Source organism: Dipodomys spectabilis, unplaced genomic scaffold (assembly GCF_019054845.1).
Source record: "Dipodomys spectabilis isolate Male_0828 unplaced genomic scaffold, ASM1905484v1 ptg000120l, whole genome shotgun sequence".
Lineage (NCBI taxonomy): Eukaryota > Metazoa > Chordata > Mammalia > Rodentia > Heteromyidae > Dipodomys > Dipodomys spectabilis.
Genome location: NW_024870797.1, coordinates 1485678 through 1513424, shown reverse-complemented (window position 1 = coordinate 1513424; position 27747 = coordinate 1485678).

Sequence of the window (27747 nt, the reverse complement as noted above, 5' to 3'; positions counted from 1 at the left end):
TCTCCTTTGAGACAATTGATTTCAGAAATATGCATTTAAACCAACAAATAAAGATCTCTCGTGATTTTAATTAGAGACTGCTATTAGGACTCCCACAGACACCAAAATCTGAGGATGCTATTTCTCTCATAAAATACATAATATAATTGATATAATAAATATGTTATAAAGACTGTAATATTAATAGCATTAAAATATTAGTCTTCATATAAATTATAAATATAAATATAACAAATTAACATCCTTTTGTTACATCAATTTTCAGAATATTTATAACTACATGCAAATTGTTTACAAATAATTATTTGATGTTTAGAAAATAATGAGAAAAAGATTTGAATCCATATTTTGTATGTGTACTAAAGCACACATATATATTTAGTATGTATACTAAAGATGCAGAATCACCTAGTTATTTCTGTTCCTTCATTTCTTGCTTTCATTTATCCACTGAGGACATGCAGAGAAGTGACAACTGAAAACTTACATTTACTAAATGGTTAACTTCCATGAAGTTTATGTTTGGCTAAATAGCAGATTTTATAAATCAAATTATTTTTGATCCTTCCTGCTCTACCTTCTTCCCTCCCTCCCCCCTCTCCCTCTTTCTTCCTCTCCCTACCTTCCTTCCCTACCTTCCTTCCTTCGTTCCTTCGTTCCTTCATTCCTTCTTTCCTTCCTTTCTCTCAGAATACTTTTTAGGGCTATAGAAAAATACAAGCTGTTGTACTGCAAGGTGTTATGAGTAATTATAAATATTATTTAGATTAATATTATCTTAATAATTTATTTCATATCTCTTCTTTTTGGTCATGGCATTTGAACTCTTGTCCTGGGCGCTGTCCCTCAGCTCTTCTACTCCAGGCGAGCACTCTACCACTTGAGCCACAGCACCATTTCTGATTTCCTGGAGGTTTATTGTAGATAAGACTCATAGAGATTTTGCTCCTGCGCTGGCTTTGAACCATGATATTCTGATCTCAGCCTCCTGAGAAGCTAGGATTACAGGAGTGAGCCACCACATCTGGCTATTAATTTAAATTATATCTTAAGACAAATTGTTTGCAATAACTAGTATATGTCTGAGTCAAGTAGAAAAGGTCAGATAAGTTGAAGGTAGGGAAATGAACCCTAAGATATGTATTCAAATGTTTTTTTTTTCTTTCAGGTGATTGTTTCTAACACATTTATAAGATTATATCTTTTTTGTTTTGTATGTCCCTCCCCCATGGTATAACCCATGCTTTCTGTATTTGAGGTTGCTATAATTTGTGGAGGGGAAGGGGAAAAAAACAAATTGTTTAAATAGGGATACAGGTGGATCCATTCCAACAATGAGATGTACAAGTCGTTATTTGGAAAAATGAACTTTACAACTTTGGTGGGGTGGGGGGTCGGGGTGGAGAATGGGAAGGGATGGAAGGGGAAGCAAAGGAGGAGGCTACACTGCTTGATAAGAAATGTACTCATTATCTTGCCCATGTAATTGTAACCCCTCTGTACAGTATTTTCACAATAAAAAACATTTTAAGATATAGCAAATTAACATTTAGATATTTATTTATTTATGAAACCAGAACCTGCCATGTGGGAAAAAATAGTCTTCATTTTTAGGAAAAAAATATACTAGGAGGTTTTAGATGACAGAATCTTTGGACAAATTGAAATACTCTATTAATCATTAATTAAATTTCTCATGTAAGCTCAAATCAATAGTCTCTGCCAGGCTGAATGAAGCAATTTTTCATTAACTTTAAATATTATCTATTGCAGTTACATGATTTTATCTTCTTTTTAACCTAACATTTTGACATTAAAAATGTAGATTCACACATGTTTTGAATATACAGAATATACAGAATCTTAAATTACTGGTCATATATTTCTGGGGTTTGAGCACCAAGTCATTTCAGAGAAAAACTGAATTTCATGTATGTTATATCAACGGTGATTTTTAGAAATTGAATCAATCTGAGATAACTAAAGCATGATATTCCATGACTTATTCAATTATTCCTGTAGAATTGAATATAACTTATTTTTTTTTTTTTTTTTTTTTTTTTTTGGTCGGTCGTGGGGCTTGAACTCTGGGCCTGGGCGCTGTCCCTCAGCTCTTCAGCTCAAGGCGAGCGCTCTACCACTTGAGCTACAGCGCCACTTCCGGTTTTCTGGTGGTTTATTGGAGATAGGAGTCTCATGGTCTCTCCTGCCCGGGCTGGCTTTGAACCGCGATCCTCAGATCTCAGCCTCCTGAGTAGCTAGGATTACAGGCATGAGCCACCAGCGCCCGGCTATAACTTATTTTTGAATGGCAGGAAATTCATTTTATGTGAACTCTCTATAGAATAATTAAGGTAGAGATATTATTCATTTTTCCTTTAACTAGAAAGACCCTCATTATAGATGACAAAAAACTTGAAAGGAAATTCCATAATATTATGAAGGTCACAAAATGAAATATCTTGATGTTTCCTTGTCTCTTAAATTAAGTGTATTTCAATTCAAAATATTTCATTCATCTCTCCAGCAATGGTATAATCAAAACAACTCCATGCCAAATAGCTTCTTCGATTAATTCAACTAACTACTAAGGAACAGAATTCATCACAATTCCATAGAAATATCTACTCACCGATCTAGAAATTAAATTTGAAATCATAAAAGACTAGGAATAAAAATTAGCTTTCTTTATGTTGCCATAAAGAGGAAGTGAACCCTTTCAAGTGGGCACAGTTGTAGAGATTTGATCACTGAGAATTTATGATCAAAGAGGATATTAAGTTCAAAGTCTTTTCCTCTTTTCCCTTCTCTTACTTATCCTTCTCCTTACCCTCTCCCCTCCCCCACTTCTCCCTCCCCCTCCCTCCCCCCCCTCCTCCTCTTTTCCCTGTCATACTCCTGCTCTTCCTCTTCTTTACTACCTAGCTTCCATGAATACACATACTCCATCATATGTTCCTGACATAGGCTATGGTGCCACCATCAACCCAAAGCAATGAGGGTAAGCATAAGCTGAAATGTATGAAATCAGAAGCCAAGATTAATCTTTCCTCCTTTTAAGTTGATTTTATGAAGTATTTTTTTCATATTAATAGGAGACTCATATAGAATGCACTCATTTATTATAAGCAATAAGATTTGCTGAAAAAAAATCTGGCCAACATCACCCTAATGAAATGATTGATTCATTTAATATGATAGTAGGACTAATATACTTTAAAATAGGTAAAATTCACCAAGAGGCCAATCACCTGTATAGATTTCTATGAAAAGCCAGCAGTGTTCAATCTGTTCCTCAAAGAAATTGACCTATAATTAGCAGTATTGTCAATTTCATAAATGATTTAAGAAGACTGAAGAACAAATTTCAACTCAAAGTGTTTGATATAAAGTTTCCTCTGTCCCCTGTAAGTAACCTTTTTTATTTTATCTATTTTTGGTCCCCAAATTGACCTGTATTTTATTCTAATCATATTTTTAATTAACTTTAAGTAGTTGTATGGGGTTGCTGTTTGACAAAGCAGTTTGTGAATAGTGTTAATGTTTTATTTTTTGTTTTTGTTTTATTTTGTTTTTTTCTTTCTCTCCTGAGTTTTGAACCCTGGTCCTCAGTGCTGTCTCTAAGCTCCTCTTGAGGAAGCCTAGAAATCTAGCACTTGAGGCACCTCAGCACTTCCATATTTTTTGGTGATTTGATTGGAGATAAGAATCTCACAGATTTTCCTGCCTGGACTGGCTACAAACTTCAATCCTTAGCCTCTGGACTATTTAGTGTTACAGGGTGAGCCACCAGTGCCTGGCTTAACACAATGCATCTTTTTTTTTGCCATTCCTGGGGCTTGAACTCAGGGCCTTGGTACTAAGCTTCTTTTGCGCAGGGTAGCATTCTATCATTTGTGTCATAGCGCCAATTGTGGCTTTTCTATTTATGTGGTACTGAGGAATCTAACCCAGGGCTTCACACATGCAAGGCAAGCAATCAACCCTAAGCCACATTCCCAGCCCTATACAAAGCATCTTGTTCATTATCACTATTCAGTCTCAACTCTATCTCAACCCTCAATTTAAATAATTTTTAAAAATATTCATTGACTAGCAATGTCATATATAGTCACTCAGAGGATATACAACAGATCATATTTTCTTGATAGTACTATTCATCAACATACTAAACATATGCATTACAGAATTCTGTGATTTTAAATTCCAAAATACCCATCAGATTCACTCACTACAAGTCTAAAATTTTTCCTAAGTTTAGTGCAAATGCAATCTGTAATTCTTTGATAAAGTACAATTATTCTTACAATGTTAAAGAGTTGGACTATGAGCATCACCTCCAGTTCTTACATATTTTGACATAACTACCCTCTCAAAATACTCCAATAAATATCAGTAGTCGTGTCCTATCATCATTTCAACCTACCATTCCCTTGAGCAACTATTATTTCACATTCTACAGATGTGCCTATTTTTAAAAGCTCATATAATTGGAAAAATATAGCCTATTTTCATACATTTCTCTTATGTCATATTAGTGTTTTCAAAGTACATCTATGTAATTTTTTCTTATGAATAGAGCATATTGTGTAGTATGCTGTGTATAATGGTATAAATTCTCAATGGGCATTTCAATATTTTATTACATGTTATTGTAAAAGATTTTGATATATATATTTTGTACATGTATGTTATTCCATATACTTTCAAATAGATTTCATATATAAAATTATGATTCACAATGCTGGATCATAGAGGCAACTATATATGTAATATCTTAAAGATTGCCAATATGTTTAACAAACTGACTATATCACCTTAAGTGCCAAGTCCCAATGTATAGAGTTTCCAATTTGTACATAGTGGGTGTGCCTGTTATTTTTATTGTGAAAATACTGTACAGGGTGGTTATATTTACATGAGCAAGGTAGTGAGTGCATTTCTTATCAAGCATTGTTGCCTCCTCCTTTTTTCCCCTTCCCAATCGTTCCCATCTCCTCTCCCCACTCTCACTCTCCCACCCCTACGGCGCCAAAGATGTATAGTTCATTTTCGACATAACATCTTGTATATCTCATTGTTGCAATGGGTCCACCTGTATCCCTATTTAAACAATTTGCTTTTTCCCTTCCTCTCCACAAATTATATCAACATCCCCTCCACAAATTATATCAACATCAAATACAGTGAAAACAGTGGTTATACCGTGGCGGGGGGGAGGGGGGGACATACACATCAACAAAGAAATAAGTTATAAATATGTTACACACAATATCAAGAAAGAAAAAAGATTTAAGTCCATAACTTGGGGTTTATTTTGCTTATCATCAACTTATCTGACCATTTCTGCTTGTCTCAGACATATACTAATTATTGCAAATAAGGGACTTATGTGTTCATTTTTTCCTAAATCTATCTATTCATAATATATCTGCCATGTCTCATGTGGAGCCTTAAAATCAGTATTCTATAGCTTGGTTCCAAATATGTTGTATTTCTTCTATGTACTAAGAATACTGATGCAAGCCAGGTGCTTGTGGCTCACACTTAAAATGCTAGCTACTCAGGTGGCTGAGCTCTGAGGATCACAGTTCCAAACCAGTCAGGGCAGGAAAAGTCTATAAGACTAGTATGTCCAATAAACCACCAGAAAACTGGAAGTGGCACTGTGGCTCAAGTGGTAGAGCCCTAGCCTTGAGCTGAAGAACTAATGGAGAGTGCCCAGGCCCAGAGTACAAGCCCCATGACCACCACTACCACCACTATCAACAACAACAACAACAAAAACAAAAAGAATACTGTCTCAAAAAGCAAGAGCATTAAGCAGTCTTAAAGATAGGCTCAAGTCTAACATTTTATATTTTCTTAGATACCAATGGTCTTCTAGTCTAATGAGCCATGAGCCCTCAGTATGTTAATTTCTTAGTTTATTTATGCCATTACTATAGTTATATATTTTTCTCATCTATCTTTCATTTCACCACAGAATCTGCATATATCCTTTATGTCATATTTGAATACTAATGCCTTTGGAAGATATTTATTAATTGATGTATATGAATTGTATGAACAAACCTTACAGAAATATTTTACACACTCATATATTGATCAAGGACCTGATTAACCTGTTTCTTTCTCCATTCCTATAGCCTCTTATTTTTCAACTATTTTCTGTTCATTTTTTGTGCTATCTTCACACCTCGTCAAAATGTATTTTAGTGTTGTTCACCAGCCGTCACTGAAAATTATACAATGCTGAATTATAAAAAAAACTCTTAATAAATGGAAACGTCATTTTTGTGGATTGGAGGATACAATTGAGCAAAGATATTACTTGTTCCCTTTGTTTTTCTGGTCATTCATGTGGCTGGAAATCTTCAGCTCAAAATGGGTGCTGTCCCCCTTGAGCCACTGTGCCATTTCCTGTTTTCTGATGATTAATTGGAGATCATAGTCTCACGGACTTTACTGTTCAGGATGACTTGGAACCACAATCCTCATATCTCAGCCTCCTATGCAGCTATGATTACAAACCTGAGCCAACAGCACCCAGCTTCAGGATTTTATTTATAAGTTTATGTCAATTTCTAAAAACATCTTCACAGCACTCGTTGACTCATTGACAAAGGAAAGTAAACTGGAATATATTTCTCTGTCCAATATTAAAAATGTTAGTGTAAAATTGTCATATTTGTAGAGGAAAGATTATACAGCTCAATAGGTCTGTAGGACACTAGAGTAGATACACACAAATATTATCAAGGAATATTTAATGAGTATAAAAGCAAACACTTGTGGAATCACATTTTCTTTGATAAGTAGTGATAAATTAGACAGTATTGGGGAGAAATAAAAAGTGAACGTTCACTTAAACCTAACCATTTATTCAAATATTAACTTCAAGCAGGATTTGAAGATGGCATATAAAACAGACAGTGATGTAAATGTAAAGCAAAGGAAGATGTCTTGACAGTTTTGGAGACAGAAACATTCTTAAATTTGGCAATAAAATTATAGGAAAGTAAAACTTTATAAAGTAGAATTCAATAAAAGTGTACAATAAGTTGTTCTGTGAAAGTTCATATACAAGTAGTGAATAGAAACTGGAGCAGGTGACATGTATCTCATCCTATCTACTTCTGAGGCTGAGATTTGAGTATTGTTCTTTGAAGACAGCCCAGCTAATAAAGTCTCTCAAAATCTTTTCTCTGATTACTCTGCAAAAAGCCAGAAGTGGGGCATCACTCAAATAGTAAATTATTAACAAATAGCAACAAATCTCAGGGACCCTGAGTGCAAGCCCCAGGACCATATATACATGTACAAAAATAATTGTAGTAGTACTAATAATGTTGATGATGATGATGATGATGATGACAACAACGACGACTATGACGGCAATGACGAAGACTGCGAGTACCCATAGTCAAAGATAAAATATTTGCAAATCATATACCTGAAGAATGCCTCAAATCTAGACTATACATAGAATTCTCCAAACCTAATGTTAAAAATTTTAATTAGAAAAACAACAAAATACATCTTGTGAAAAATAAGCACAAGAAAAGCATCATCAGTGATCAAACAAATGAATATTAAAAATAAAATGACATCACAAAACATGTATGAGAATTACTTCACATAATATAACAATTACCATGTGAAATGCTGTCAAGAGACAGAGAAACTTGATGCTGGAAGGAATGTCAAATAGGAAAGCTACTTCTGAAAACAGCTTGACAGGTCCTAAAATATGAAATATACAACCACTGTATACACAGGACTTGAGATCTTCAGGCTTTGTCTCATAGAAATAAAATGTAACATTCAGCAAAGGGCCAAAACACAGTTTTATAGCAGCATTATTTCCTCTAGTCAAAGAAATGGAAATCAATTCATGCTTCTTCACGTGAATGGGAAGTGAATTGTGCTACATTCCCTAATAACAGAACCAGAAAGCAACTCGAGTTGCCTTAAGGCATACAACTGGGAATAATCTACCATAGATTTGAAGGCAATCCTAAAAGCTTATTTACTGCATGATCCAGAAGTTGGAGAAAAATTGTCATTTGCCAGGATGAAACAAGTTTTGGATGGGACCAAGAGAAATAGTGGGTTTAATTATAAAAAGGAAGCATGAGAGAGAACTATTTTTGGGAAAAATAAAGTATCTGAAAATATAGAGTTGATAAAAAATATATAGGACTTAATATGTGCACAAAATAAAACAACTGAAGTCTGCATAAGGTGCTTTTGAAATATTAATGTCCTACTTGTGATATCATACTATAAACATTTAAAGAAAGTGGAAAAATTATTCAAGGCATTTCTCTGTGCTCTTCACTTAACATCATAAAAATACAGATTAATCTTAATAGAATTTAATTGTATCTAGAAACCAGAAGCCAATATTGAATGTTTCATTGAAAGATAGTCTGGGTCCAAGCTTCAGATGAAATATACCTTCCTAATTAGAAGGCAGAGATTTAGAAGAGTGGGATCCAGGGCCAGTTCTGACAAAAAATAGTGAGAAACTATAATAACAGAGAAAGCTAGATTTAGTGTAATTTCTCTGCTTTCTTACATTTGTGGAAGGCATAGGTAAGAGCTCATTTTTGAAGGGAGGCTTGGCCAAATAGTAAGACCTCATCTGAAAAATAATCTAAAGTCGTCAGAGCCTTAGCAATTTCAAGCACCAGCAATGACAAAGGAAAGAAAAAAAGGTGAAAACAGAGAAGGAAAAGAAAGGATAGAAAAAGAAAACTTTTCCTCTACATTCTTGCAGATTCATGTCATTGGATACAAGAGTTGATATTATTTTGTTTATTGTTTTAGCTCTAATATGAAAGCATTTATTCCAAGTAATTATTTTATTTATTCTATTTATCAACGGAGTTTTTGACCTTCTTTGGGATTGAACCCACGGCTTTGTTCATATTAGTCTAGTTCTATAACTAAGCTTTATCCAAGCTCTTGGTATAGTCTAGGAAATTCTTTATGAATTCTTCAATAGTTAGCTATTCTACTTTTCATCTTTTCTCTCCCACATTTTCCTTTAGGTATTTTAGTTTATGTGTTGAAAACTTTCATCAATTTTATCTATTCAGCTTAGAATTTTGCTTTTGAATTTATAGGGAATCTGCTTATTTTCATTACATCTTTTAAAATTATATAGAGATAGATGGATTTTACATATTTGATTTATTCTTAGAGTTCATTGCAATAAGTATGATTTTATATCATCACATGCACATAGCTTTTTAGCCTTATTCTCAACATGTGAATGCTTAAGAGTGCTGTTAGTTAATCATGTCCAGTTGTATTTGTTTGCCTTTTACTAGCTATTGGATTAACCTGTAGATTTATGAACATATTCTAGTTATCACAAATGATGTAAACCATGCAGCATATATTTCTTTGGATGTGGCTTATTTTACTTAACATTTTTTTCAAGACTTTCCATTTCCTCAGGGATGGGGTAATGCCATTCTTTCCGATGGAAGCACAGAATTCTAACAATAAAACAGAACTGAAGACCCAGAAATGAATTCATGCCTGTAGGCGCATAATCTTTGATAAGGGAGCCAAACACACAGGATGAAAGAAACACAGCCTCTTCAAATATTGTGTTGGTAGAATTGGCTTTACGGATCTCTCTGCTCTTTTCTAGCTTTTTCTCAACTCTTTCTGTCTCTTCTCTTTCCCATCTCTCTTCTCTTTCCTAGCTCTCTCTCTTTCCCACCTTTCCCAGGCACTATCATTTCTAGCTCTTTTCTAGCTCTTTTCTCTCTTTTCTAGCTCTTTTCTCCTTCTTTCCAGCTCTCTCTCTTTCCCAGCTCTTCCAGCTCTCTTTCCCAGGCCTTTCCCCAACGTGTGGAGGACGAAGATGGCCTGGTGCCAGCCGGAACGATGAATAAACCTACCCCTTACCTGAAAAAAAAAAAAAGAATTGGCTTTACGCAGAATACTGAAGTTAGAACCTCACACATCCCCCTGCACCAGAAAATTCCAGATGGTTCAAAGACCTTAATTTAAGACCAGATGCCTTGACAATATTACAGGAATTGTTAGGGGAAGTACGAGGGCTTCTAGGCATATGTCAAAACTCCCAAAATTTCCGAATCAAAACAACTCAAAGTAAGTCTGGATAAATGGGATTACATCAAACCAAATTAATCAATTGTTAGAATCAAAAGCCATGGAGAAAAAAATGAGATGTGTAGCTCAGTTTTATTAGGAAGCAAACCTACAGATGAGAGTCTCAGCCAATGCTAAACCTTTACTCCCTTTTATAACGAGGATATTTATAGTGGGTTTTCATGAATATGTGAATTTTCTGGTGGGATTAGTAAGAAAACAACTGATGCTAAGACATAGATAACATTTGAAATGATTTGTGGCTGGTGAAAGGAGGGATTAATGCAGGGGGTGAAGTTCAAAGCCTTGCTAGGTGCCAGCTAAGGAATATGTAGCTACACAAGGGAAGGGCAGTAAAGCAGGAGTGGTTATCAACAAAAGCACTGTTCTGAAGCCTCAAAATAAGGACTCCTGTCTATGTGGACTGAACAGTCTCTAACATGATGTTTTATTTAAATTAAGAAGCACAATTTTAGATTTTTGCAGAGTGGAATGGTGCATAGTCACAGGCAATCTCTGCTATGTCAGCTAATCTAATCTACTCATTCAAGTGTAACCCAATATCCAGGTTTCAACACAAATCAGTACAATGAGATTGTACAAGTGAGACTGTGACTTTTCCCTCCCCTGAATGAAAATTCTGTGAAATGATTTGTCTTCCAGATGTTTACAAAACATTTCTCATGATGTTTTCTACTATTTTGTCTTCAGTGTTGATGTCATATTACTTTTTATTTATTGTTGTCTTGTGTATATACCATTTGTGGAGCTTAAACTCAGTGTTTCATGGTCTCCTTAGAGTTTTTGCTCATGGATGATGACACTCTATTCTCTGAGCTCTATCCTCACATTCTTCTTGCAGGATAATTAGAGATGTTTTCACATTTTTGTCTGTTTAGACTCACATTGAACCAAAATCTTCAGGTCTTATCCTCCTTAATTTCTAGGCTTCTACATGAGGCTACTACCACCAAGCATTGTGTTACTGTTGTTTAAATTATGTGGTAGAAGAAAGTGGAATTATATTTGTGTTAAGTATGCAATTTTCAAATACAAGTTTGAATCAACTTGTTTTAATGTAACTGTTATCAATTTTAACTGTTAAATCAATGAATATTACACATTCCCACAGAAATATAATTGAAAACAAAAAGCATATTTGTTTTCTTAGAACAAGTAATGGAATCATGAATTTGTTTCACTTTACAATTCATGTTTTATATCTTTAGTTAGCATACTTCCATGAATAAAAGTATATATATATACATATATATATGTAGGTGTATATATATATATATGTATATATATATATATATATAAATTGTATACCACAATAAGCAAAGGTATTATAGTTAGGAATAAATATTTCAACATAGCCAAAACATAAGTTTTGAGCAGTCTCACTAAAAAGTAATGTTACATAGAGCAACTAATGGATATGATATAATTTGATCATTACACAACATATAAATGTTTGGGGCTACCACTCAATTCTTCATAAATATGTAACAAATAATTATGTAGCTCAGGGCCAGTGGCTAATGCTTGTAAATGTAGCTATTATAGAGGCTGAGATCTGAAAATTATGGTTCAAAGCAAGCCCAGGCTGGAAAGTCCATGAGACTCTTATCTCTAATGCGCCACCAAAAAATTGGCGGTGGCTCAAGTGGTAGAGCACTAGCATTGAGCCGGAGAGCTGAGGGAGAGCATCCAGGCCCAGATTTCAAGCCCCACGACTAACAAAAATTAAAATTAAACAGTTAAAAATAAAATAATATTTTGATATGAATGCTAAAATATATATTCTAAAAAAATTTAAATCCATACTAGATATACTAGTTTTATATATGTAGAGATGTGTTTTCTGGTTTTAGTTGTCAGTGAATTGTGTAAATCAAACAATTCTCATTCAATTCATATTTATATGTTTATATTCCATAAGTATAATTGTTAAGTGATAGGTAGTGCTGGTTTAGGAATCTCCCTTGCCTTTCTATCATTAACCCTTCTAACCTAAAATCGATATAAACTACAACTTTGTCAGGGTTTTCATTGACTGTAAAGTCACTCATCACATTGGAGTAGAAAAGTATAAGCCAAAATCATTGTTTGGAACAACCTTCACATTTTGCATGCATTTCACTTAGTTTAAGATATAAAACATTGAGGTCATATTAACCTATGCCAGGAATAGCAAAATGTCTTCTGAGCATTTCAATCTCTAAAAAGATGAAACTCTTTAGTTATACATGCATTTTTTTCTCTCTAACATCCTATTCATTAGGAAAATCTTTTTATGTAACCCTGTGTTCCTGATTAGAAGACTGGAAAAAAAGCAATAATGAAAATAGCCAAGGAAATACTTGCAAACAATTAAAAAGAAATCACAGACTCCCCTGATTTCACTAACAGCTCATGGTAAAATATCACTTTTTTTGTTATCATTTAAAGAACAACAAATAAATTTTAGCAGTGAAGAAGGGAAGAGAAAACTTTTTGAGGACAGCATGACTTTGAAAATTTTAACATAAGCATAATAGATTTATCTTGTTTTTCTATGTAGTTGCCAACATAATGGAGAACAACAATGAAAGGGAAGAAAACACCTAAATCACTTTGGTTTATAAAACAACTATGAGGGTGTGACTCAAAGTCAGGCTTACAAAGAGGAAAAGTGTATTTGCTTTAATGTAAACAATAAAAATATAAAAATCCTTTATTAATATTTTACATATCTTGACTAGGGCTTCTCATTTTGAAGAAGAGGAAAGGTATGAGAAATTTCAAGTTTTTTTGACTATTCCCCAAGAACATTTTTTTTTGTCGGTCATGGGCCTGATTTCTGGGCATGGGTGCTGTTCCTCAGCACTTCAGCTCAAGGCTAGCACACTACCACTGAGACACAGCACCACTTCTGATTTTTTGCTTGAGGAATTGAACCCAGAGCCTCATGCATGCAAGGCAAGCATTCTGCCACTGAGCCACCTTCCCAGCCCCAAGATCATTTTTACTTATCAGCTATATCATCAGAAATAGACTTGTTTACGCTTAGTATCATGCTTCTTTACATCTAGAAACATTATTTGTTGCTGGGGTATAGGGTGCAAACACTTGCACATTAATAAAGAGTCAATTCCTTAGAAAGGAATGTTGCTATGTAAAGAAACCTAAAATATAAAAGACAGCATACTGGAAACTATTTTCTAGCAATATCAGTCTGTAGGTGTAGATTTTGTTTCCCATTGTTTCAGGGGATCCATTTTTGTTATCTTTCTTTTCTCCATCTGGTGATCCTATAATATCTAACATCTTGGGATTGCTCTGTCTTTACTAGATTCTCTCATTTCTGTTGGAAAGGTTGGAAGGATAGAAAATTGTTTTTGTTTCTGTTTTACCTTTTCTTTTTATTATTTTTGGAACTATAACTCGAAATGACATATAATATCAGGAGACAGATTTCATTTACATATTTCTACCTTTGGCTTTGGTACTTAGTGATCCCCAAATGTGAAAACACAGATAAGGAGCTGCTTATTTAGATATTATTTAGAATTTCAAGTCTTCATTAATGCAAGGGCCTTAGTAATATGTACACCATACATGTTTACAAAGCTGGTAGCAACTTTTACTTATTATCAGAAACTAGGACATGTGGTATCCCAGTAGTTGCATCAGTAAAACTCTGTAGTTGAATTTAGTTTACTAAACCAAGCCTGCTGTACCAAATTTCTATAAGTTTGGTGGATTGAGCTATCTGCATTTATCATTTTATAGTTCTAAAGGACAGAAATCTAAAAGAAGTCTCACTAGATTAAAGTCTAGCCAGAAACAGAGCTGAAATATTTTCAGATGATTCTAGGGGAAAAGGCATTTACTTTCTGTTCCACTTCCCAGAATTTTCACACTCTTATTGTCTTCTCCTTTATTTTTGATTTCACATTCTGGTTGTTGTCTTTTCCTTTATTTTTGAATGTACCATCTTTACACCTTTCTGATGGTTAGTCCCCAATCATTGCCCTTTCCAACTAAATCTGGGACTTTTAAGTACCCATTTGAGTATAGTTCCTCCCTCTGATAATTACTCAAATTTGCATTCTTTGGGTAATGAAAAGTGATTATTTTTACTGATAACAAAAATCTACATTTGAGGGATTACATATTTGGGGGAAATAGATGTTTTGGGAAGCTATTTTTCTGCCTACCACAATGAGTGTGTAGCATTCTTTCTACTATATTCTGTTATCCTTTCATTAGATTTGACCAACGTATTTCTTCAATGAAATCTAACTTAAAAAAATATTCCCTGAAAGTAATTAATCCTAAAACATTGTCACCTCCTAGAAACATTAAATCCCAGAGAGCAGCTCCTAAAACAGTTCTGGCACTGTCACTTTTTATACACTCTTTTTAAAAAGTTTCTCTTTTCAAGAGCATTTGATTGCTATTTTTGCTAATATGGTAATATTTATTTGACGGCTATTTTTAAGGAATACATTACCCAATACTGGTTCTCTTTTCCTATCTTTCCTGTGTCTAATCTATTTCTGAAAGAAACACATCTATTTAAATTACATGAGTTGCTTGTTGAAGTTAAGTCAGTGTGGAGAGGAAAAGAAAAAAAGATGTCTCTGTATATATGTCATGTTAAAAATATACCTAAAAGCTATTTATCTTAAAATCATCTATTTTTTCATTATATTTAGATTCTGATAAAATTTAGCCTCAACAAACAATGTTTTTTTTTTTTTTTATTGTTTTGTTTGGTTTTTTTTTTTTTTAAATTTTATTTTATTTTACTTGAGAACATACTGTACAGAGGGGTTACAATTACATGGGCAGGATAATGCATACATTTCTTACCAAGCATTGCAGCCTCCTCCTTTGTTTACCCTTCACCTCCCTTCCCAGCCTCCCCCCTCCCTCCCACCCAATCATACCCCCCCCCACCGACATTGTAAAGCTGGTTTTGACATGACATTTTGTACTTCTCAATGTTGCAACAGGTCCACCTGAATCCTTAAACGACTTGTTTGTCCCCATCTCCTCCACATGTCATACTGACATCAAATATAGTGAAAGCGGGGGTTACACTGTGGGGGAGGGACATACAAAGCAACAAAGAAATAATCTTATAAATGCGTTAGAAACACATGCATGAAAGAAACAAAAACATTAAAATACGTATTTGAGGTTTTGTTTTCCTAACATCACATTATCTGACTTTTTCCGCTTGACTCATACCTATACTAGATATTGCAAATAAGGGAAACCATGGGACCTATGTTTCTTTGGGCCTGGCTTACTTCACTTAATATAATTTTTTCCAAGCCTTTCCATTTCCTAATAAATGGGGAAATGTCATTCTTTCTGATGGAGGCATAGAATTCCATTGTGTATATATACCACATCTTCTTGATCCATTCATCTACTGAGGGGCATCTGGGTTGGTTCCATGTCTTAGCTATGGTAAATAATGCTGCAATAAACATAGTTGTGCTGGTAGCTTTAGTGTGGCCTTGTTTGTGATCATTTGGGTAAATGCCCAAAAGTGGGATTGCTGGGTCATTGGGGAGCTCTATGTGGAGTCTTTTGAGGAACCTCCATACTGCTTTCCAAAGTGGTTGAACAAGTTTACATTCCCACCAACAATGAAGTAAGGTTCCTTTCTGTCCACATCCCCTCCAGCATCTGTTGTTGTTAGAGTTCTTGATTTTTGCTGTTCTAACTGGAGTGAGGTGATATCTCAATGTTGTTTTGATTTGCATTTCTTTTATGGCTAGGGATGTTGAACATTTCTTCATGTGTCTATTGGCCATCCTTCTTTCTTCTTCAGAGAAGCTTCTCTTTAAGTCTTTCGCCCACTTACTTATTGGGCAGTTGTTTCTTTGAGGATTTGTTGTTGGGTGGTTTAATTTTTTGAGTTCCAAGTATATTTTAGATATGAGACCCTTGTCTGTTGTATGGCTAGTAAAGATCTTCTCCCAATCCGTGGGCTTTCTATTGATCTTGCTAGCTATGTCATTTGCCCTGCAGAAGCTCTGCAACCTTATACAATCCCATTTGTCCAGCCTTTCTTTGATTTGTTGTGTTTCTGGGTCTCTATTCAGAAAATTTCGGCCTGAGCCGAGGAGACCCAGGGTTTCTCCTATTCCATCCTGTAATGTTTTCAGAGTGTCTGCTTTGACTTCAAGGTCTTTGATCCATTTGGAGTTGATTCTGGTGCAGGGTGATATATAAGGATCTAGCTTTAGTTTTCTACATGTAGTTAACCAGTTTTGCCAGCACCATTTACTGAAGAGGCTGTCTGTCTTCCATTCTATTGTTTTAGCTCCCTTATCGAAGATTAGATGGCTATAGGTCTGTAGGTTCATTTCTGGGTTTTCAATTCTATTCCATTGGTCCTGAGGTCTGTTCTTATGCCAATACCAAGCTGTTTTGATTACTATGGCTTTATAGTAGCGTTTGAAATTTGGTATTGATATTCCTCCAGCCGTGTTCTTTCCGTTGAGGAGCGTTTTTGCTATTCGGGGTCTTTTATTGTTCCATATGAATTTTTGGATTGCCTCTTCTATTTCCTTGAATAATGAGGGTGGAATTTGGATAGGTATTGCGTTGAATTTGTAGATAGCCTTGGGAAGTATTCCCATTTTCACGATGTTAATCTTTCCAATCCAGGAGCATGGGAGGTTTTGCCATTTTTTAAGTTCTGTGTTGATTTCCTTTTTCAAGATTTTAAAGTTTTCATCATAGAGGTCCTTCACTTCTTTAGTTAAGTTAATTCCTAGGTATTTTATTTTTTGTGGGGCTATTACAAATGGAGTTGCTTTCCTAACTTCAGCCACACTTTTCTCATTGTTGGCATACATAAAAGCCATTGATTTTTGGGGGTTAATTTTATAACCTGCTACTTTGCCAAAGTTTTGAATCAGCTTGAGTAATTTGGGAGTGGAGTCTATGGGATTCTTTAAATACAAGATCATGTCATCTGCAAAGAGGGAGAGTTTTATTTCTTCTTTCCCTATTTGGATCCCCTTTATGTCTGCATCTTGTCTTATTGCTGTAGCTAGGCATTCTAATACTAGATTGAAGAGAAGTGGAGAGAGTGGGCATCCTTGTCTTGTTCCTGAGTTAAGAGGAAATGGCTTTAGTTTTTCACCATTGAGTATAATGCTGGCTGTAGGTTACAACAAACAATGTTAATGCAATCTTATTTCATGTCTCTCAAAAGCAAACAAAAAATTACAATTTATTTCATCTTTTAAAAACTTAGCCAAAGCAAATGGTTTATTAGATATTTAGAGTCATGTTTAGACACTATGGTGGAACCAAGAGAAGGAAAGAAAATCATGTTTTTATTCTTCCAGGAGACACTCTGATTTATTTCAGCTATTTCTGAAAGAATGAAATTCTTACTTGCATGCCTTTTTCTTAATATCCACAATATGTCATTCTTCCTTTATTAATAGAAGATTTTGGAGAAAGGATGATAATTCACACTAGAAAAAGGAGAAGAAGAAGATGAAGGAGAAATCTAGACATGTTTTTTTCTCCTCATCTCAATCACAATGTCTGGATAATGATTGTGGATATTAAATACCGTGCTCTAGAGTGATTAAACTCATCTATAGAAAAGATAACCCCACATGCAAGTGATCATATGGAGAATGCTTATTGATAGAAAAAATATGTAATAGCATCAAACAGGAATGTTATCTATTTGTTTGCTTATTTTTTAGTATTTGTTAAATTCTGGTGTGCTATGTTAACTCTCATGGAGGTATACAAGGATGGTAAGGAACAAGCATCTTAATATCATGTTCTAATATTAGCTTAGTTTTGCTGTGTTTCCTGTATGAGGTTGTATTTGAGTTTTGCCTCTAGTTCATATGGTTTATTTTTTCAGAATATAACTTGAAGGAAAACTCCCTCTGCAAATATGCTATTTTTATAGGTAAGGGAAACAATCAGCTGTCTGTTAGGCACAAACAATGGGATAGAAATCTTCCTCTAATCTTTCACCACTTCTGGTTCATTTTTGTAAGCTGAAGTAAGTCATATGATCTATCTTGACATTGCTGATTAGAGGGAAATATCACTTACAGGAAGCTGATGCTGGTCATACAGTAATGTCCCAAAATATGCAACACGTGAGAAAAAGAGAGAACTATAGTACAATCAATAATACTTGCCATAACATGTCTCTGCAGGAAGGAAGTTATTATGTACCTTTGTTTATAAAACTACTGAGAACTTCAAATCATGGTTTTTTAAATTATAATTTTTATTTTTTGAGAACACACTGTACAGAGGGGTTACAATTACATGGGCAAGATAATGAGTACATTTCTTATCAAGCATTGCAGCCTCCTCTTTTGTTTACCCTTCACATCCCTTCCCAGCCTCCTCCCGCACCCCACTCAGTCCCACCACTACCCAAAGTTGTAAAGTTCGTTTTGACTTGTAATTCTCATAGTTGCATCGGGTCCACCTGGATCCTTAAACGACTTGTTTTTCCCCATCTCCTCCACAAATTATACCGACATCAAATGTAGTGAAAGCAGGGGTTGTACTGTGGGGGAGGGACATACAAAGCTACAAAGAAATAATTTTATAAATGAGTTAGAAACAAATGCATGAAAGAAAAACATTTAAATACTTATCTAAGAGTTCATTTTCCCAACATCACATTATCTGACCTTTCCTGCTTGACTCATACATATACTAGATATTGCAAATAAGGGAAACCATGGGACCTTTGTTTCTTTGGGCTTGGCTTACTTCAATTAATATAATTTTTTCCAAACCAATAAATTTCCCAACAAATGGGAAAATGTCATTCTTTCTGATGGACTTATAGAATTCCATTGTGTATATGTACCACATTTTCTTGATCCATTCATCTACTGAGGGGCATCTGGGTTGGTTCCATATCTTAGCTATGGTAAATAATACTGCAATAAACATAGTCGTGCTAGTAGCTTTAGTGTGGTCTTGTTTGTAACATTTGGGTAAATGCCCAAAAGTGGGATTGCTGGGTCATAGGGGAGCTCTATGTGAAATCTTTTCAGGAACCTCCATACTACATTCCAAAGGGGTTGAACAAGTTTACATTCCCACCAACAATGAAGTAAGGTTCCCTTCTGTCCACATACCCTCCAGCATCTGTTGTTGTTAGAGTTCTTGATTATAGCCATTCTAGCTGGGGTGAGGTGGTATCTCAATGTTGATTTGCATTTCTTTTATGTCTAGGGAGGTTGAGCATTTCTTCATGTATCTGTTGGTCATCCTTCTTTCCTCTTCAGAGAAGTTTCTCTTCAAGTCTTTAGCCCACTTATTTATTGGGAAGCTGATTCATTGAGGATTTGTTGTTGGGAGATTTAATTTTTTGAGTTCCAAGTATATTTTAGATATGAGACCCTTGTCCGTTGTATGGCTAGTGAAGCCCAATCTGTGGGCTTTCTATTGATCTTGCTAGTTATGTCCTTTGTCATGCAGAAGCTCTGCAATTTCATGCAATCCCATTTGTCCAACCTTTCTTTGATTTGTTGTGTTTCTGGGTCTCTATTAAGAAAATTTCGGCCTGAGCCAAGGAGACCTAGGGTTTCTCCTATGCCATCCTGTAATATTTTCAGAGTGTCTGCTTTGACTCTGAGGTCTTTGATCCATTTGGAGTTGATTCTGGTGCAGGGTGATATATAAGGATCTAGCTTTAGTTTTCTACAAGTAGTCAACCAATTTTGCCAGCACCATTTACTGAAGAGGCTGTTGTTCTTCCATTCTATTTTTTTTTAGCTCCCTTATCAAAGATTAGATGGCTATAGGTCTGTAAGTTCATTTTTGGGTTTTCAATTCTATGCCATTGGTCCTGAGGTCTGTTCTTGTGCCACTACCAAACTATTTTGATTACTATGACTTTATAGTAGAGTTTGAAATTTGGTATTGATATTCCTCCAGCAGTATTCTTTCCGTTGAGGAGTGTTTTTGCTATTCGTGGTCTTTTATTGTTCCATATGAATTTTTGCATTGCCTCTTTCTATTTCCTTGAAGAATGAGCTTGGAATTTGGACCGGTATCGCATTGAATTTGGAGATAGTCTTGGGAACTATTGCCATTTTCACGATGTTATTCTTTCCAATCCAGGAGCATGGGAGGTTTTGCCATTTTCTAAGTTCTGTGTTGATTTCCTTTTTCAAGATTTTAAAGTTTTCATCATAGAGGTCCTTCACTTCGTTGGTCAAGTTAATTCCTAGGTATTTTATTTTTTGATTGGCTATTACAAATGGAGTTACTTTCCAAATTTCAGCCACACTTTTCTCATTGTTGGCATACAGAAAAGCCATTGATTTTTGAGGGTTAATTTTATACCCTGCTACTTTGCCAAAGTTTTGAATCAGCTTGAGTAATTTGGGAGTGGAGTCTATGGGATTCTTTAAATACAAGATCATGTCATCTGTAAATAGGGAGAGTTTTATTTCTTCTTTCAGTATTTGGATCCCCTTTATGTTTGCATCTTGTCTTATTGCCTTAGCTAGGCATTCTAATACTAGATTGAAGAGAAGTGGAGAGAGTGGACATCCTTGTCTTGTTCCTGAGTTAAGAGGAAATGGCTTTAGTTTTCACCATTAGGTATAATGCTGGCTATAGGTTTGTCATATACAGCCTTTATTGTATTGAGGAATGTTCCATGGATTCCTAATTTTTCCAAAAGCTCCATCATAAAGGGGTGTTGGATCTTGTCGAATGCTTTTTCTGCATCTATTGAGATAACCATGTGGTTCTTATTCTTGCTCCTGTTGATGTAATGAATAATAATAATTGATTTGCGTATATTGAACCAGCTTTGCATCCCTGAAATGAATCCTGTTTGATCGTGGTGTGTGATTTTTTGGATGAATTGTTGAAGTCGATTGGCCATAATTTTGTTGAGAAGTTTTGCATCAATGGTCATCAAAGAGATGGGTCTATAGTTCTCTTTCTTTGATGAGTCCCTGCCTGCTTTTGGGATGAGGGTTATGATGGCTTCATAGAATGTGTTCGGTAGTGAACTTTCTCTTTCAATTTCATTGAAGAGTTGGAGGAGTATTGGTGTGAGTGCTGCTTTGAAGGCCTTGTAGAATTCCTCTGTAAAACCATCTGGTCCTGGACTTTTCTTAGCTGGGAGGTCTCTTATTGCTGTTTCTATTTCAATGCTTGATATGAGCCTTTTAAGCTGCTTTAACTCATCTTGGTTTAGTTTTCGCAGGTTAATATTTGCTAGGAAAAGTTCCATTTCTGTCAAGTTCTCAAACTTATTAGCATAAAGTTTTCAGAAGTATTCCCTTATAATATTCTGAATCTTGGTTTTTCTGTGGTGAGGTTTCCATTCTCATCTCTTAGTTTATTAATTTTGGTGTGTTCTCTTCTTTTTCTGATAAGATTTGCTAAGAGTCTGTCAATTTTGTTAATTTTTCCGAAGAACCAACTCTTTGTTTTGTTGTTCTTTCTATAGTGTTTTTGGATTCAAATTCATTTAATTCTTATTTAATTTTAATTATTTTTGTCCGTCTATTGGATTGGGGTTTATCTTGCTGTTTTTTTTTTAAGGAGGTTAATATGTCTCATTAAATTGTTGGTTTCAGATCTCTCCAATTTGTTGATGTAGGAGCTCAGAGCTATAAACTTGCTTCTGAGTACTGCTTTTGCTGTGTCCCAGAGGAGCTGGTAATTTGTGTGCTCATTTTTGTTGAATAGCATGTACATTTGAATTTCCTTTCTGATTTCTTCCATGACCCACTCGTGATTCAGCAGTGTGTTTTTCAGCCTCCAGGTGTTATTGGCCTTTCTTTGGTGGCTTTTGATGTTGAGTTCTAATTTTAAACCCTTGTGGTCAGAGAGAATGTAAGGTATAACTTCAATGTTTCTGAATTTGGACAAGTTTGTTTTGTGGCCTAAAATTTGGTCTATTTTAGAAAATGTTCCATGTGCTGCTGAGAAGAACGTGTATTCTGATGCTGCTGGGTGAAATATTAGGTGGATGTCTGTTAAATCTAGTTGATCTATGCAGCTGTTTAGATCTGCGGTTTCTCTGTTGAGTTTTTGCCGAGTTGATCTATCTAGTGGGGAGAATGGTGTGTTAAAATCTCCAACAATTAATGTCTTTGGATCTATTTGGGATTTGAGGGAAAGTAGTGTTTCTTGGATAAATTTGGGTGCTACATACTTTGGCGAATAGATATTTAGAATTGTAATATCCTCCTGAAGGAGAGATCCCTTAATTAGTATGTAGCGACCTTCTTTATCTCTTCTCAGGAATTTTAATTTGAAGTCTATTTTATCTGATATTAGGATTGCAACTCCCGCCTGTTTATGGGGGCCGTTTGCTTGGTAGATTTTGCTCCAACCTTTAACATTGAAAATGTGTTTGTTTTTAGAGGCAAGATGTGACTCCTGAAGGCAGCAGATAGAAGGATCTTGTTTTTTAATCCAACTAGACAGTCTATGTTGCCTAATTGGAGAGTTAAGTCCGTTAGTGTTAAGAGATAGGACTGAGAGGTATTTGGGAGTTCCTGCCATGTTATCCACCTTCTTGGGGGTTGCACACACTGGGTTCTTCATATGGTTCTTGGATTCTCAGTTTGGGTGCAGTTTCTTGGCCTTTATTGTGGTCTTATTGGTTTTCTATGTGTAGGACATCTTTAAGAATCTTTTGTAGGGCTGGTTTGGTGGAGATGAATTTTTTCAATTTTTCTTTACTATGGAAGTTTTTTATTTGGCCTTTAGTTATGAAGGAGAGTTTAGCTGGGTACAGTATTCTTGGTTGATAGTTGTTTGTTTCTTGGGCTTGGCATACATCATTCCAGGCTTTTCTTGTTTGATTGTCTCTGCTGAGAAATCTGAGGTGATTCTAATTGGTTTCCCTTTATAGATGATTAATCTTTTCTCTTTGACAGCTTTAAGGATCTTTTCCTTGTTCTGAGTTGATCCTGTGTGGATTATAATGTGACAGTGGGATGGCCTATTCTGATCTGGGCTATTTGGAGTTCTAAAAGTTTCTTGTATCTGAATAGGCCTGTCTTTATCATGTTTGCGAAGTTCTCTGCTAGGATCCTGTTAAACAAATTTCCTAGACCATTAACTTCTGTTTCTGGGTGCTCCTCTGCACCCATTATCCTTAGATTAGGCCTTCTGATGGTGTCTTCCAAGTGTTGGATAGATCTATCATATTTCTTGGACTTGTCTTGGATGGTTGTATGTTCTTTCTCTATAATATCTAGGCTATCTTCAATCCCCGAGATTCGATCTTCTGCATGGTCTAGCCTGCTGTCAAGACTTTCTACTTTGTTTTTTATCTCTTTTCCTTCTAATTGGTCAGCTTTGATGGCTTCAAGTTCTTTGATGAAGCTTTGTTTTAGATCTTGTATGGACTTCTACTTCCTTAATTTGATTTTCAGTGTTTATTCTCAAATGATTTAGTTGATTGGTTATGGTTTCTTTGGACTCCCATTCCCTCTGTTGGGTTCCATTCAGGATTCCCTTTGTGGTTTGCCTGACTTCCTTCAGCTCTTTGTTAATGGATTCCATGAATGCCTTTAGTGATCTTTGTGTATTCTCATCCTGCTCTCTCAATTCCTTTATTACTCTTTGCTTAGCTTCCTCCCGTTCATACCATTCTTGTAGTTCTCTTTGAGTGTTCTCAGCCTGTTCACGCCATTCCTGCCTTTCTCTTTGAGTATTCTCAAGCTGCTTACGCAAATCCTGTATCCGTTTTTGAGTAGCTTCCTCACGCTCATGATATTCATGTATAAACCTTTGGATTGCCTCCTCTCTCTTCCTATCATGCTCATACAGAGTTCTTTGTATATTTTCAATATTTTCATTTATCATGTTTGCCAGTAGTGTTTGGAGAGCTATTTAGGAACTCTCCTCTGGATTATTCATTATCTGTTCTATCCCCTGATAATCATGAGTGGGAGTGGAGTTACCCTGACATCATTGTTCTTGTGGTTGTCTGGCTTACTCTGCCCATTTGGGCTGAATGTAACACCAGTTTTGTCCTAGAACACTAACTTAAGGCAAGCATCAACCAAAGTCTGAATTTGCACAGTCAATAGTCTACAGATACCTAGTTCAACAGATACCTCTATTCAACATCAAACAACTATATATTAATGCGCTAAGATCCGCAAAGAAGAATTTGGTAAACCAGAAATTATTAGGGTTAGGGAGTGATGTGGGTAAAAAATAGGAATAGAGTGATGTGGGAAGGTACAGGGAGAGTTAATTTAACTAAGTCCTAGTCTCAAAGCAGGAAATAGGTTAGATAGGATGAAAGTAGAGAGAGAGAAAACAAGAAGAAAGAGTAAGTGAAAAAAAGACACCAGAAAAAATAGAAAAATAAAAATTAATAATATGCAGATTCAAAGAACGTGAATATAATGAGAGAAGGGGAGGGATATAAAGGAGATTTGAAAAACTTAAAAATAAAAATACTTAAAATATTATATAGGTATAAAGGGGTAGTACTGCTGTTAAGGAATTTAAGTCTCAGAAGTTTTGAATTGAGAAATAAATTTGTGGATTAAGTGTGTACACAATGGCTGATAGGATCTAATAGTCAACTACAGGTTTATCTGAGGATGTGCAGAACAATTATTAAGTCCCATAAAGAAGAACAAAAGAGAGGAAAAGGTGAGAAGGATAAGGAAGAAAGAAAAAAAAGATCAGAAGTTCAGTCGAGCTAAGCAAAAAACAAAAAGAATTTTTTTTTAAAAGAAGAAAAAAAACAGAGAAAAATGCACACACACGAATCCCTAAAATTAAGATTACAAGGGGGAGAAAAAGTTACTAGAAAGCATTTTTTTTTCAAAAAAGGTAAAAATTAAAGAAGTTTTAGAAAAGAAAAAAAAATTGTAAAAGTTATTTAAAAAAAAAGAAAAAAAGAGGAGAAAAAAATTCTTTGATTTTTTTGGGAGGGTTGGGAAAAATCCTGTATCTCCCTTGTGTCTGTAATGAGCCTCTGGTTGGAGTCTCTGGTCTGCTTGTGGTCCCATTTCTTGGTTGGTTTCTTAAGTCAGTTTGTTTGGACAGGCAGAAAAATGCTCTGCTTTACCCAGGATTTTTTGATCCTCCTCCCAAGTTAGTTCAATGGGAGGGGGGGTGTGCTTTGTGTATCACAAAAGAGGGAGATGGCTTTTTCCTCAAGTTTGGAGATGCTGTGTTGAGGGTAGGTTCTGGGTAGAGTTAAGGCCTTTCAGCAAACAGTAGCTTTACCTGGGGGCTAGTTTGTGAGAAACTCACAGAGCCCAGCCTGGAGCCACTCTCAGGGTTTCTGTTTACTGAATTTCAGTTGAGTGTCGAGGCTGCTAAAGGGAGGGGCAACCTCTGGCTCTGATTACCCGTTGAAGAAAGCCACTCCTAAGGCTGGCGCCTGAACTGGGTGACTTTTCCCTGGGTGGAGCTGAGTCTGGCAGGTCACACCACCGTTAAGTTCTTGTGACCTGCTAAATGACCCTAGTTTTATTCCAAGGCCTGAGTTGGAGCTAGCATCTCTGCGGAGCTTTGTCGGTATCCAAGATGGAGATCTCCGGTACTGGAGAGGTAGGGGTGGCCTTTCCTCCTCTGCTCCCTGAGAAGGAGTGAGGATGTCAGGCTTCTACTCACGCCAAGTCTTGGTTCCTGAGTCATCTCTGGTCTGCGAACTGCAGGATGAAGATGTCTGCTCCTTGTTAGTTCTTGCTGGTGTTGAGTAGAATCTGCTTGCCGGTCGCCTCTGGCTCTTTCGTCCCGGACTCTCTCTGTTTCAGGTATGGCAGTACGACCGCTGCCACCGCTGCTGCCACCACAGCTGCAGCTGCTGGCAAGAGCTCAGCTCTGTCTCCTTGCCTAGATTTTCCCTCTCTGGCCTAACTCTCTGTCCTGTGATGACACACTTGGTGTGATTCTCTGCCTTAGGACTGTTCACTAAACTCTAAAACTGCTTTCTATGAGACCGCTTGTTTTGCCTCCAGCTTCTCCTCCGCCATCTTCCCAAATCATGTGTTTATGCCTTGGATGTTGCAGGAATTAGAGAATATATTGATCCTGAGACAGCATAAAATCTCAAACAAAGCTGGAGTAATCTTTTCAATACTAGAAGAAACCATTTTAAAGAGAATGCTTTATATTTTGTAATGTGGTTTCTTTTATTTTGCTATAAATATATTTTGTCCATGATTTAGCTATCATTTTATTTTAATTAATAATTTTAATATTACCACCGTGTATGCATTCATATTAAAATTTTGAACAAAGAAATAAAATAACTAAACGATATCAAGTACCTTGACTATATGCAAATTACAAATTATTGAATAGGTTTTTTTGAAGCATTGAAAATTCCTAACCAGTATGAATTAACTTCCTCTCTTTCTGTCACTACATACAGATATTTGAGTTGAACAGATTTTTTTCATGTAATATACTATAAATGTTACTACAACATCATGTTTATATCTAAAATTCCCTTGAAAGCAATAAACTCTAATTTCTATTTTACTCTAGGAAACTTTTAGAAAAATAGATTTTATGTCTTTGAAATGAAAAAGGTAAAAAATAGTAGCATAAAAGTTTTAGAGGGAGTCTGTCTCCCGAAATATATATATATATATATATATATATATATATATATATATGTAATTTTATGCAGAAAGACACAATTTTAGAATTTGTCATCAGAAATATATACACATATCTAAATTTATGTGTAGAAAGATGTACATTACAGTAAAACTAAAATCTTAAAACATAAATAAAAATTTGAAAAGTACATCAAACCAAGTGCCAATGACTAATACCTATAATTCTAGCTACTCAGGAGGCTGAGAGCTTAGAATTGCGTTTGCAACTATCCCAGAGAGAAAAATACTTGTTAGACTGTTATTAACCACTCAAATAGTGGTTCAAATATTAGAGTGCTGGCCTTGAGCATAAGAAGTCTTAGGGACTGTGCCCAAGCTTAGGGACTGCAACTAAAAACAATAACAATATAAACAACAACAAAATGTATCTCCTTAATTTCACAAAGGCATCTTTTAACTGCTGTGAAAAATTCGTAGAAACATGAATAATGTCTCTGGAAAATGTTAAGGAAAAAGTAAAGCAAATTTACGTCTATGTTAAAGACATGATTATGTAGAATGTATAAGATATTTAGGGATTGATTAGGAACTAAAAATAATGATATGTAGGTAATATGTTAGGACTGGTCTTTTATTCTACTTTATGATAGTATGAAAATGATATTTGTAATGATTATTTAAAACTACTCTTGTTTGGTATTTGAATTTCCATAAGTAATAAATATTTTTAAGTGACTTCCAAAGGAGTCATTTTCTTAGTGATATCAATTTTTTTCATAATTTCAAAACAATTAAGAAAATGATTCCTTCTAGTTCAGTCTAAGACTATATTTATATTCCTGTTCTAGTTTCATATGTTCATAGAAATTAAAGTTCTAAAATATCAGTGGATGTTGGCATGCAGGAACATTTTCATATATACTAGTACTGGAGTCCTTTAAGTAGAATTTTTTTTTCATTTCTTGTTTTCATGAAAAAAAAAACAATGTTATTGTGTATTTTGGTATTTTTTAAA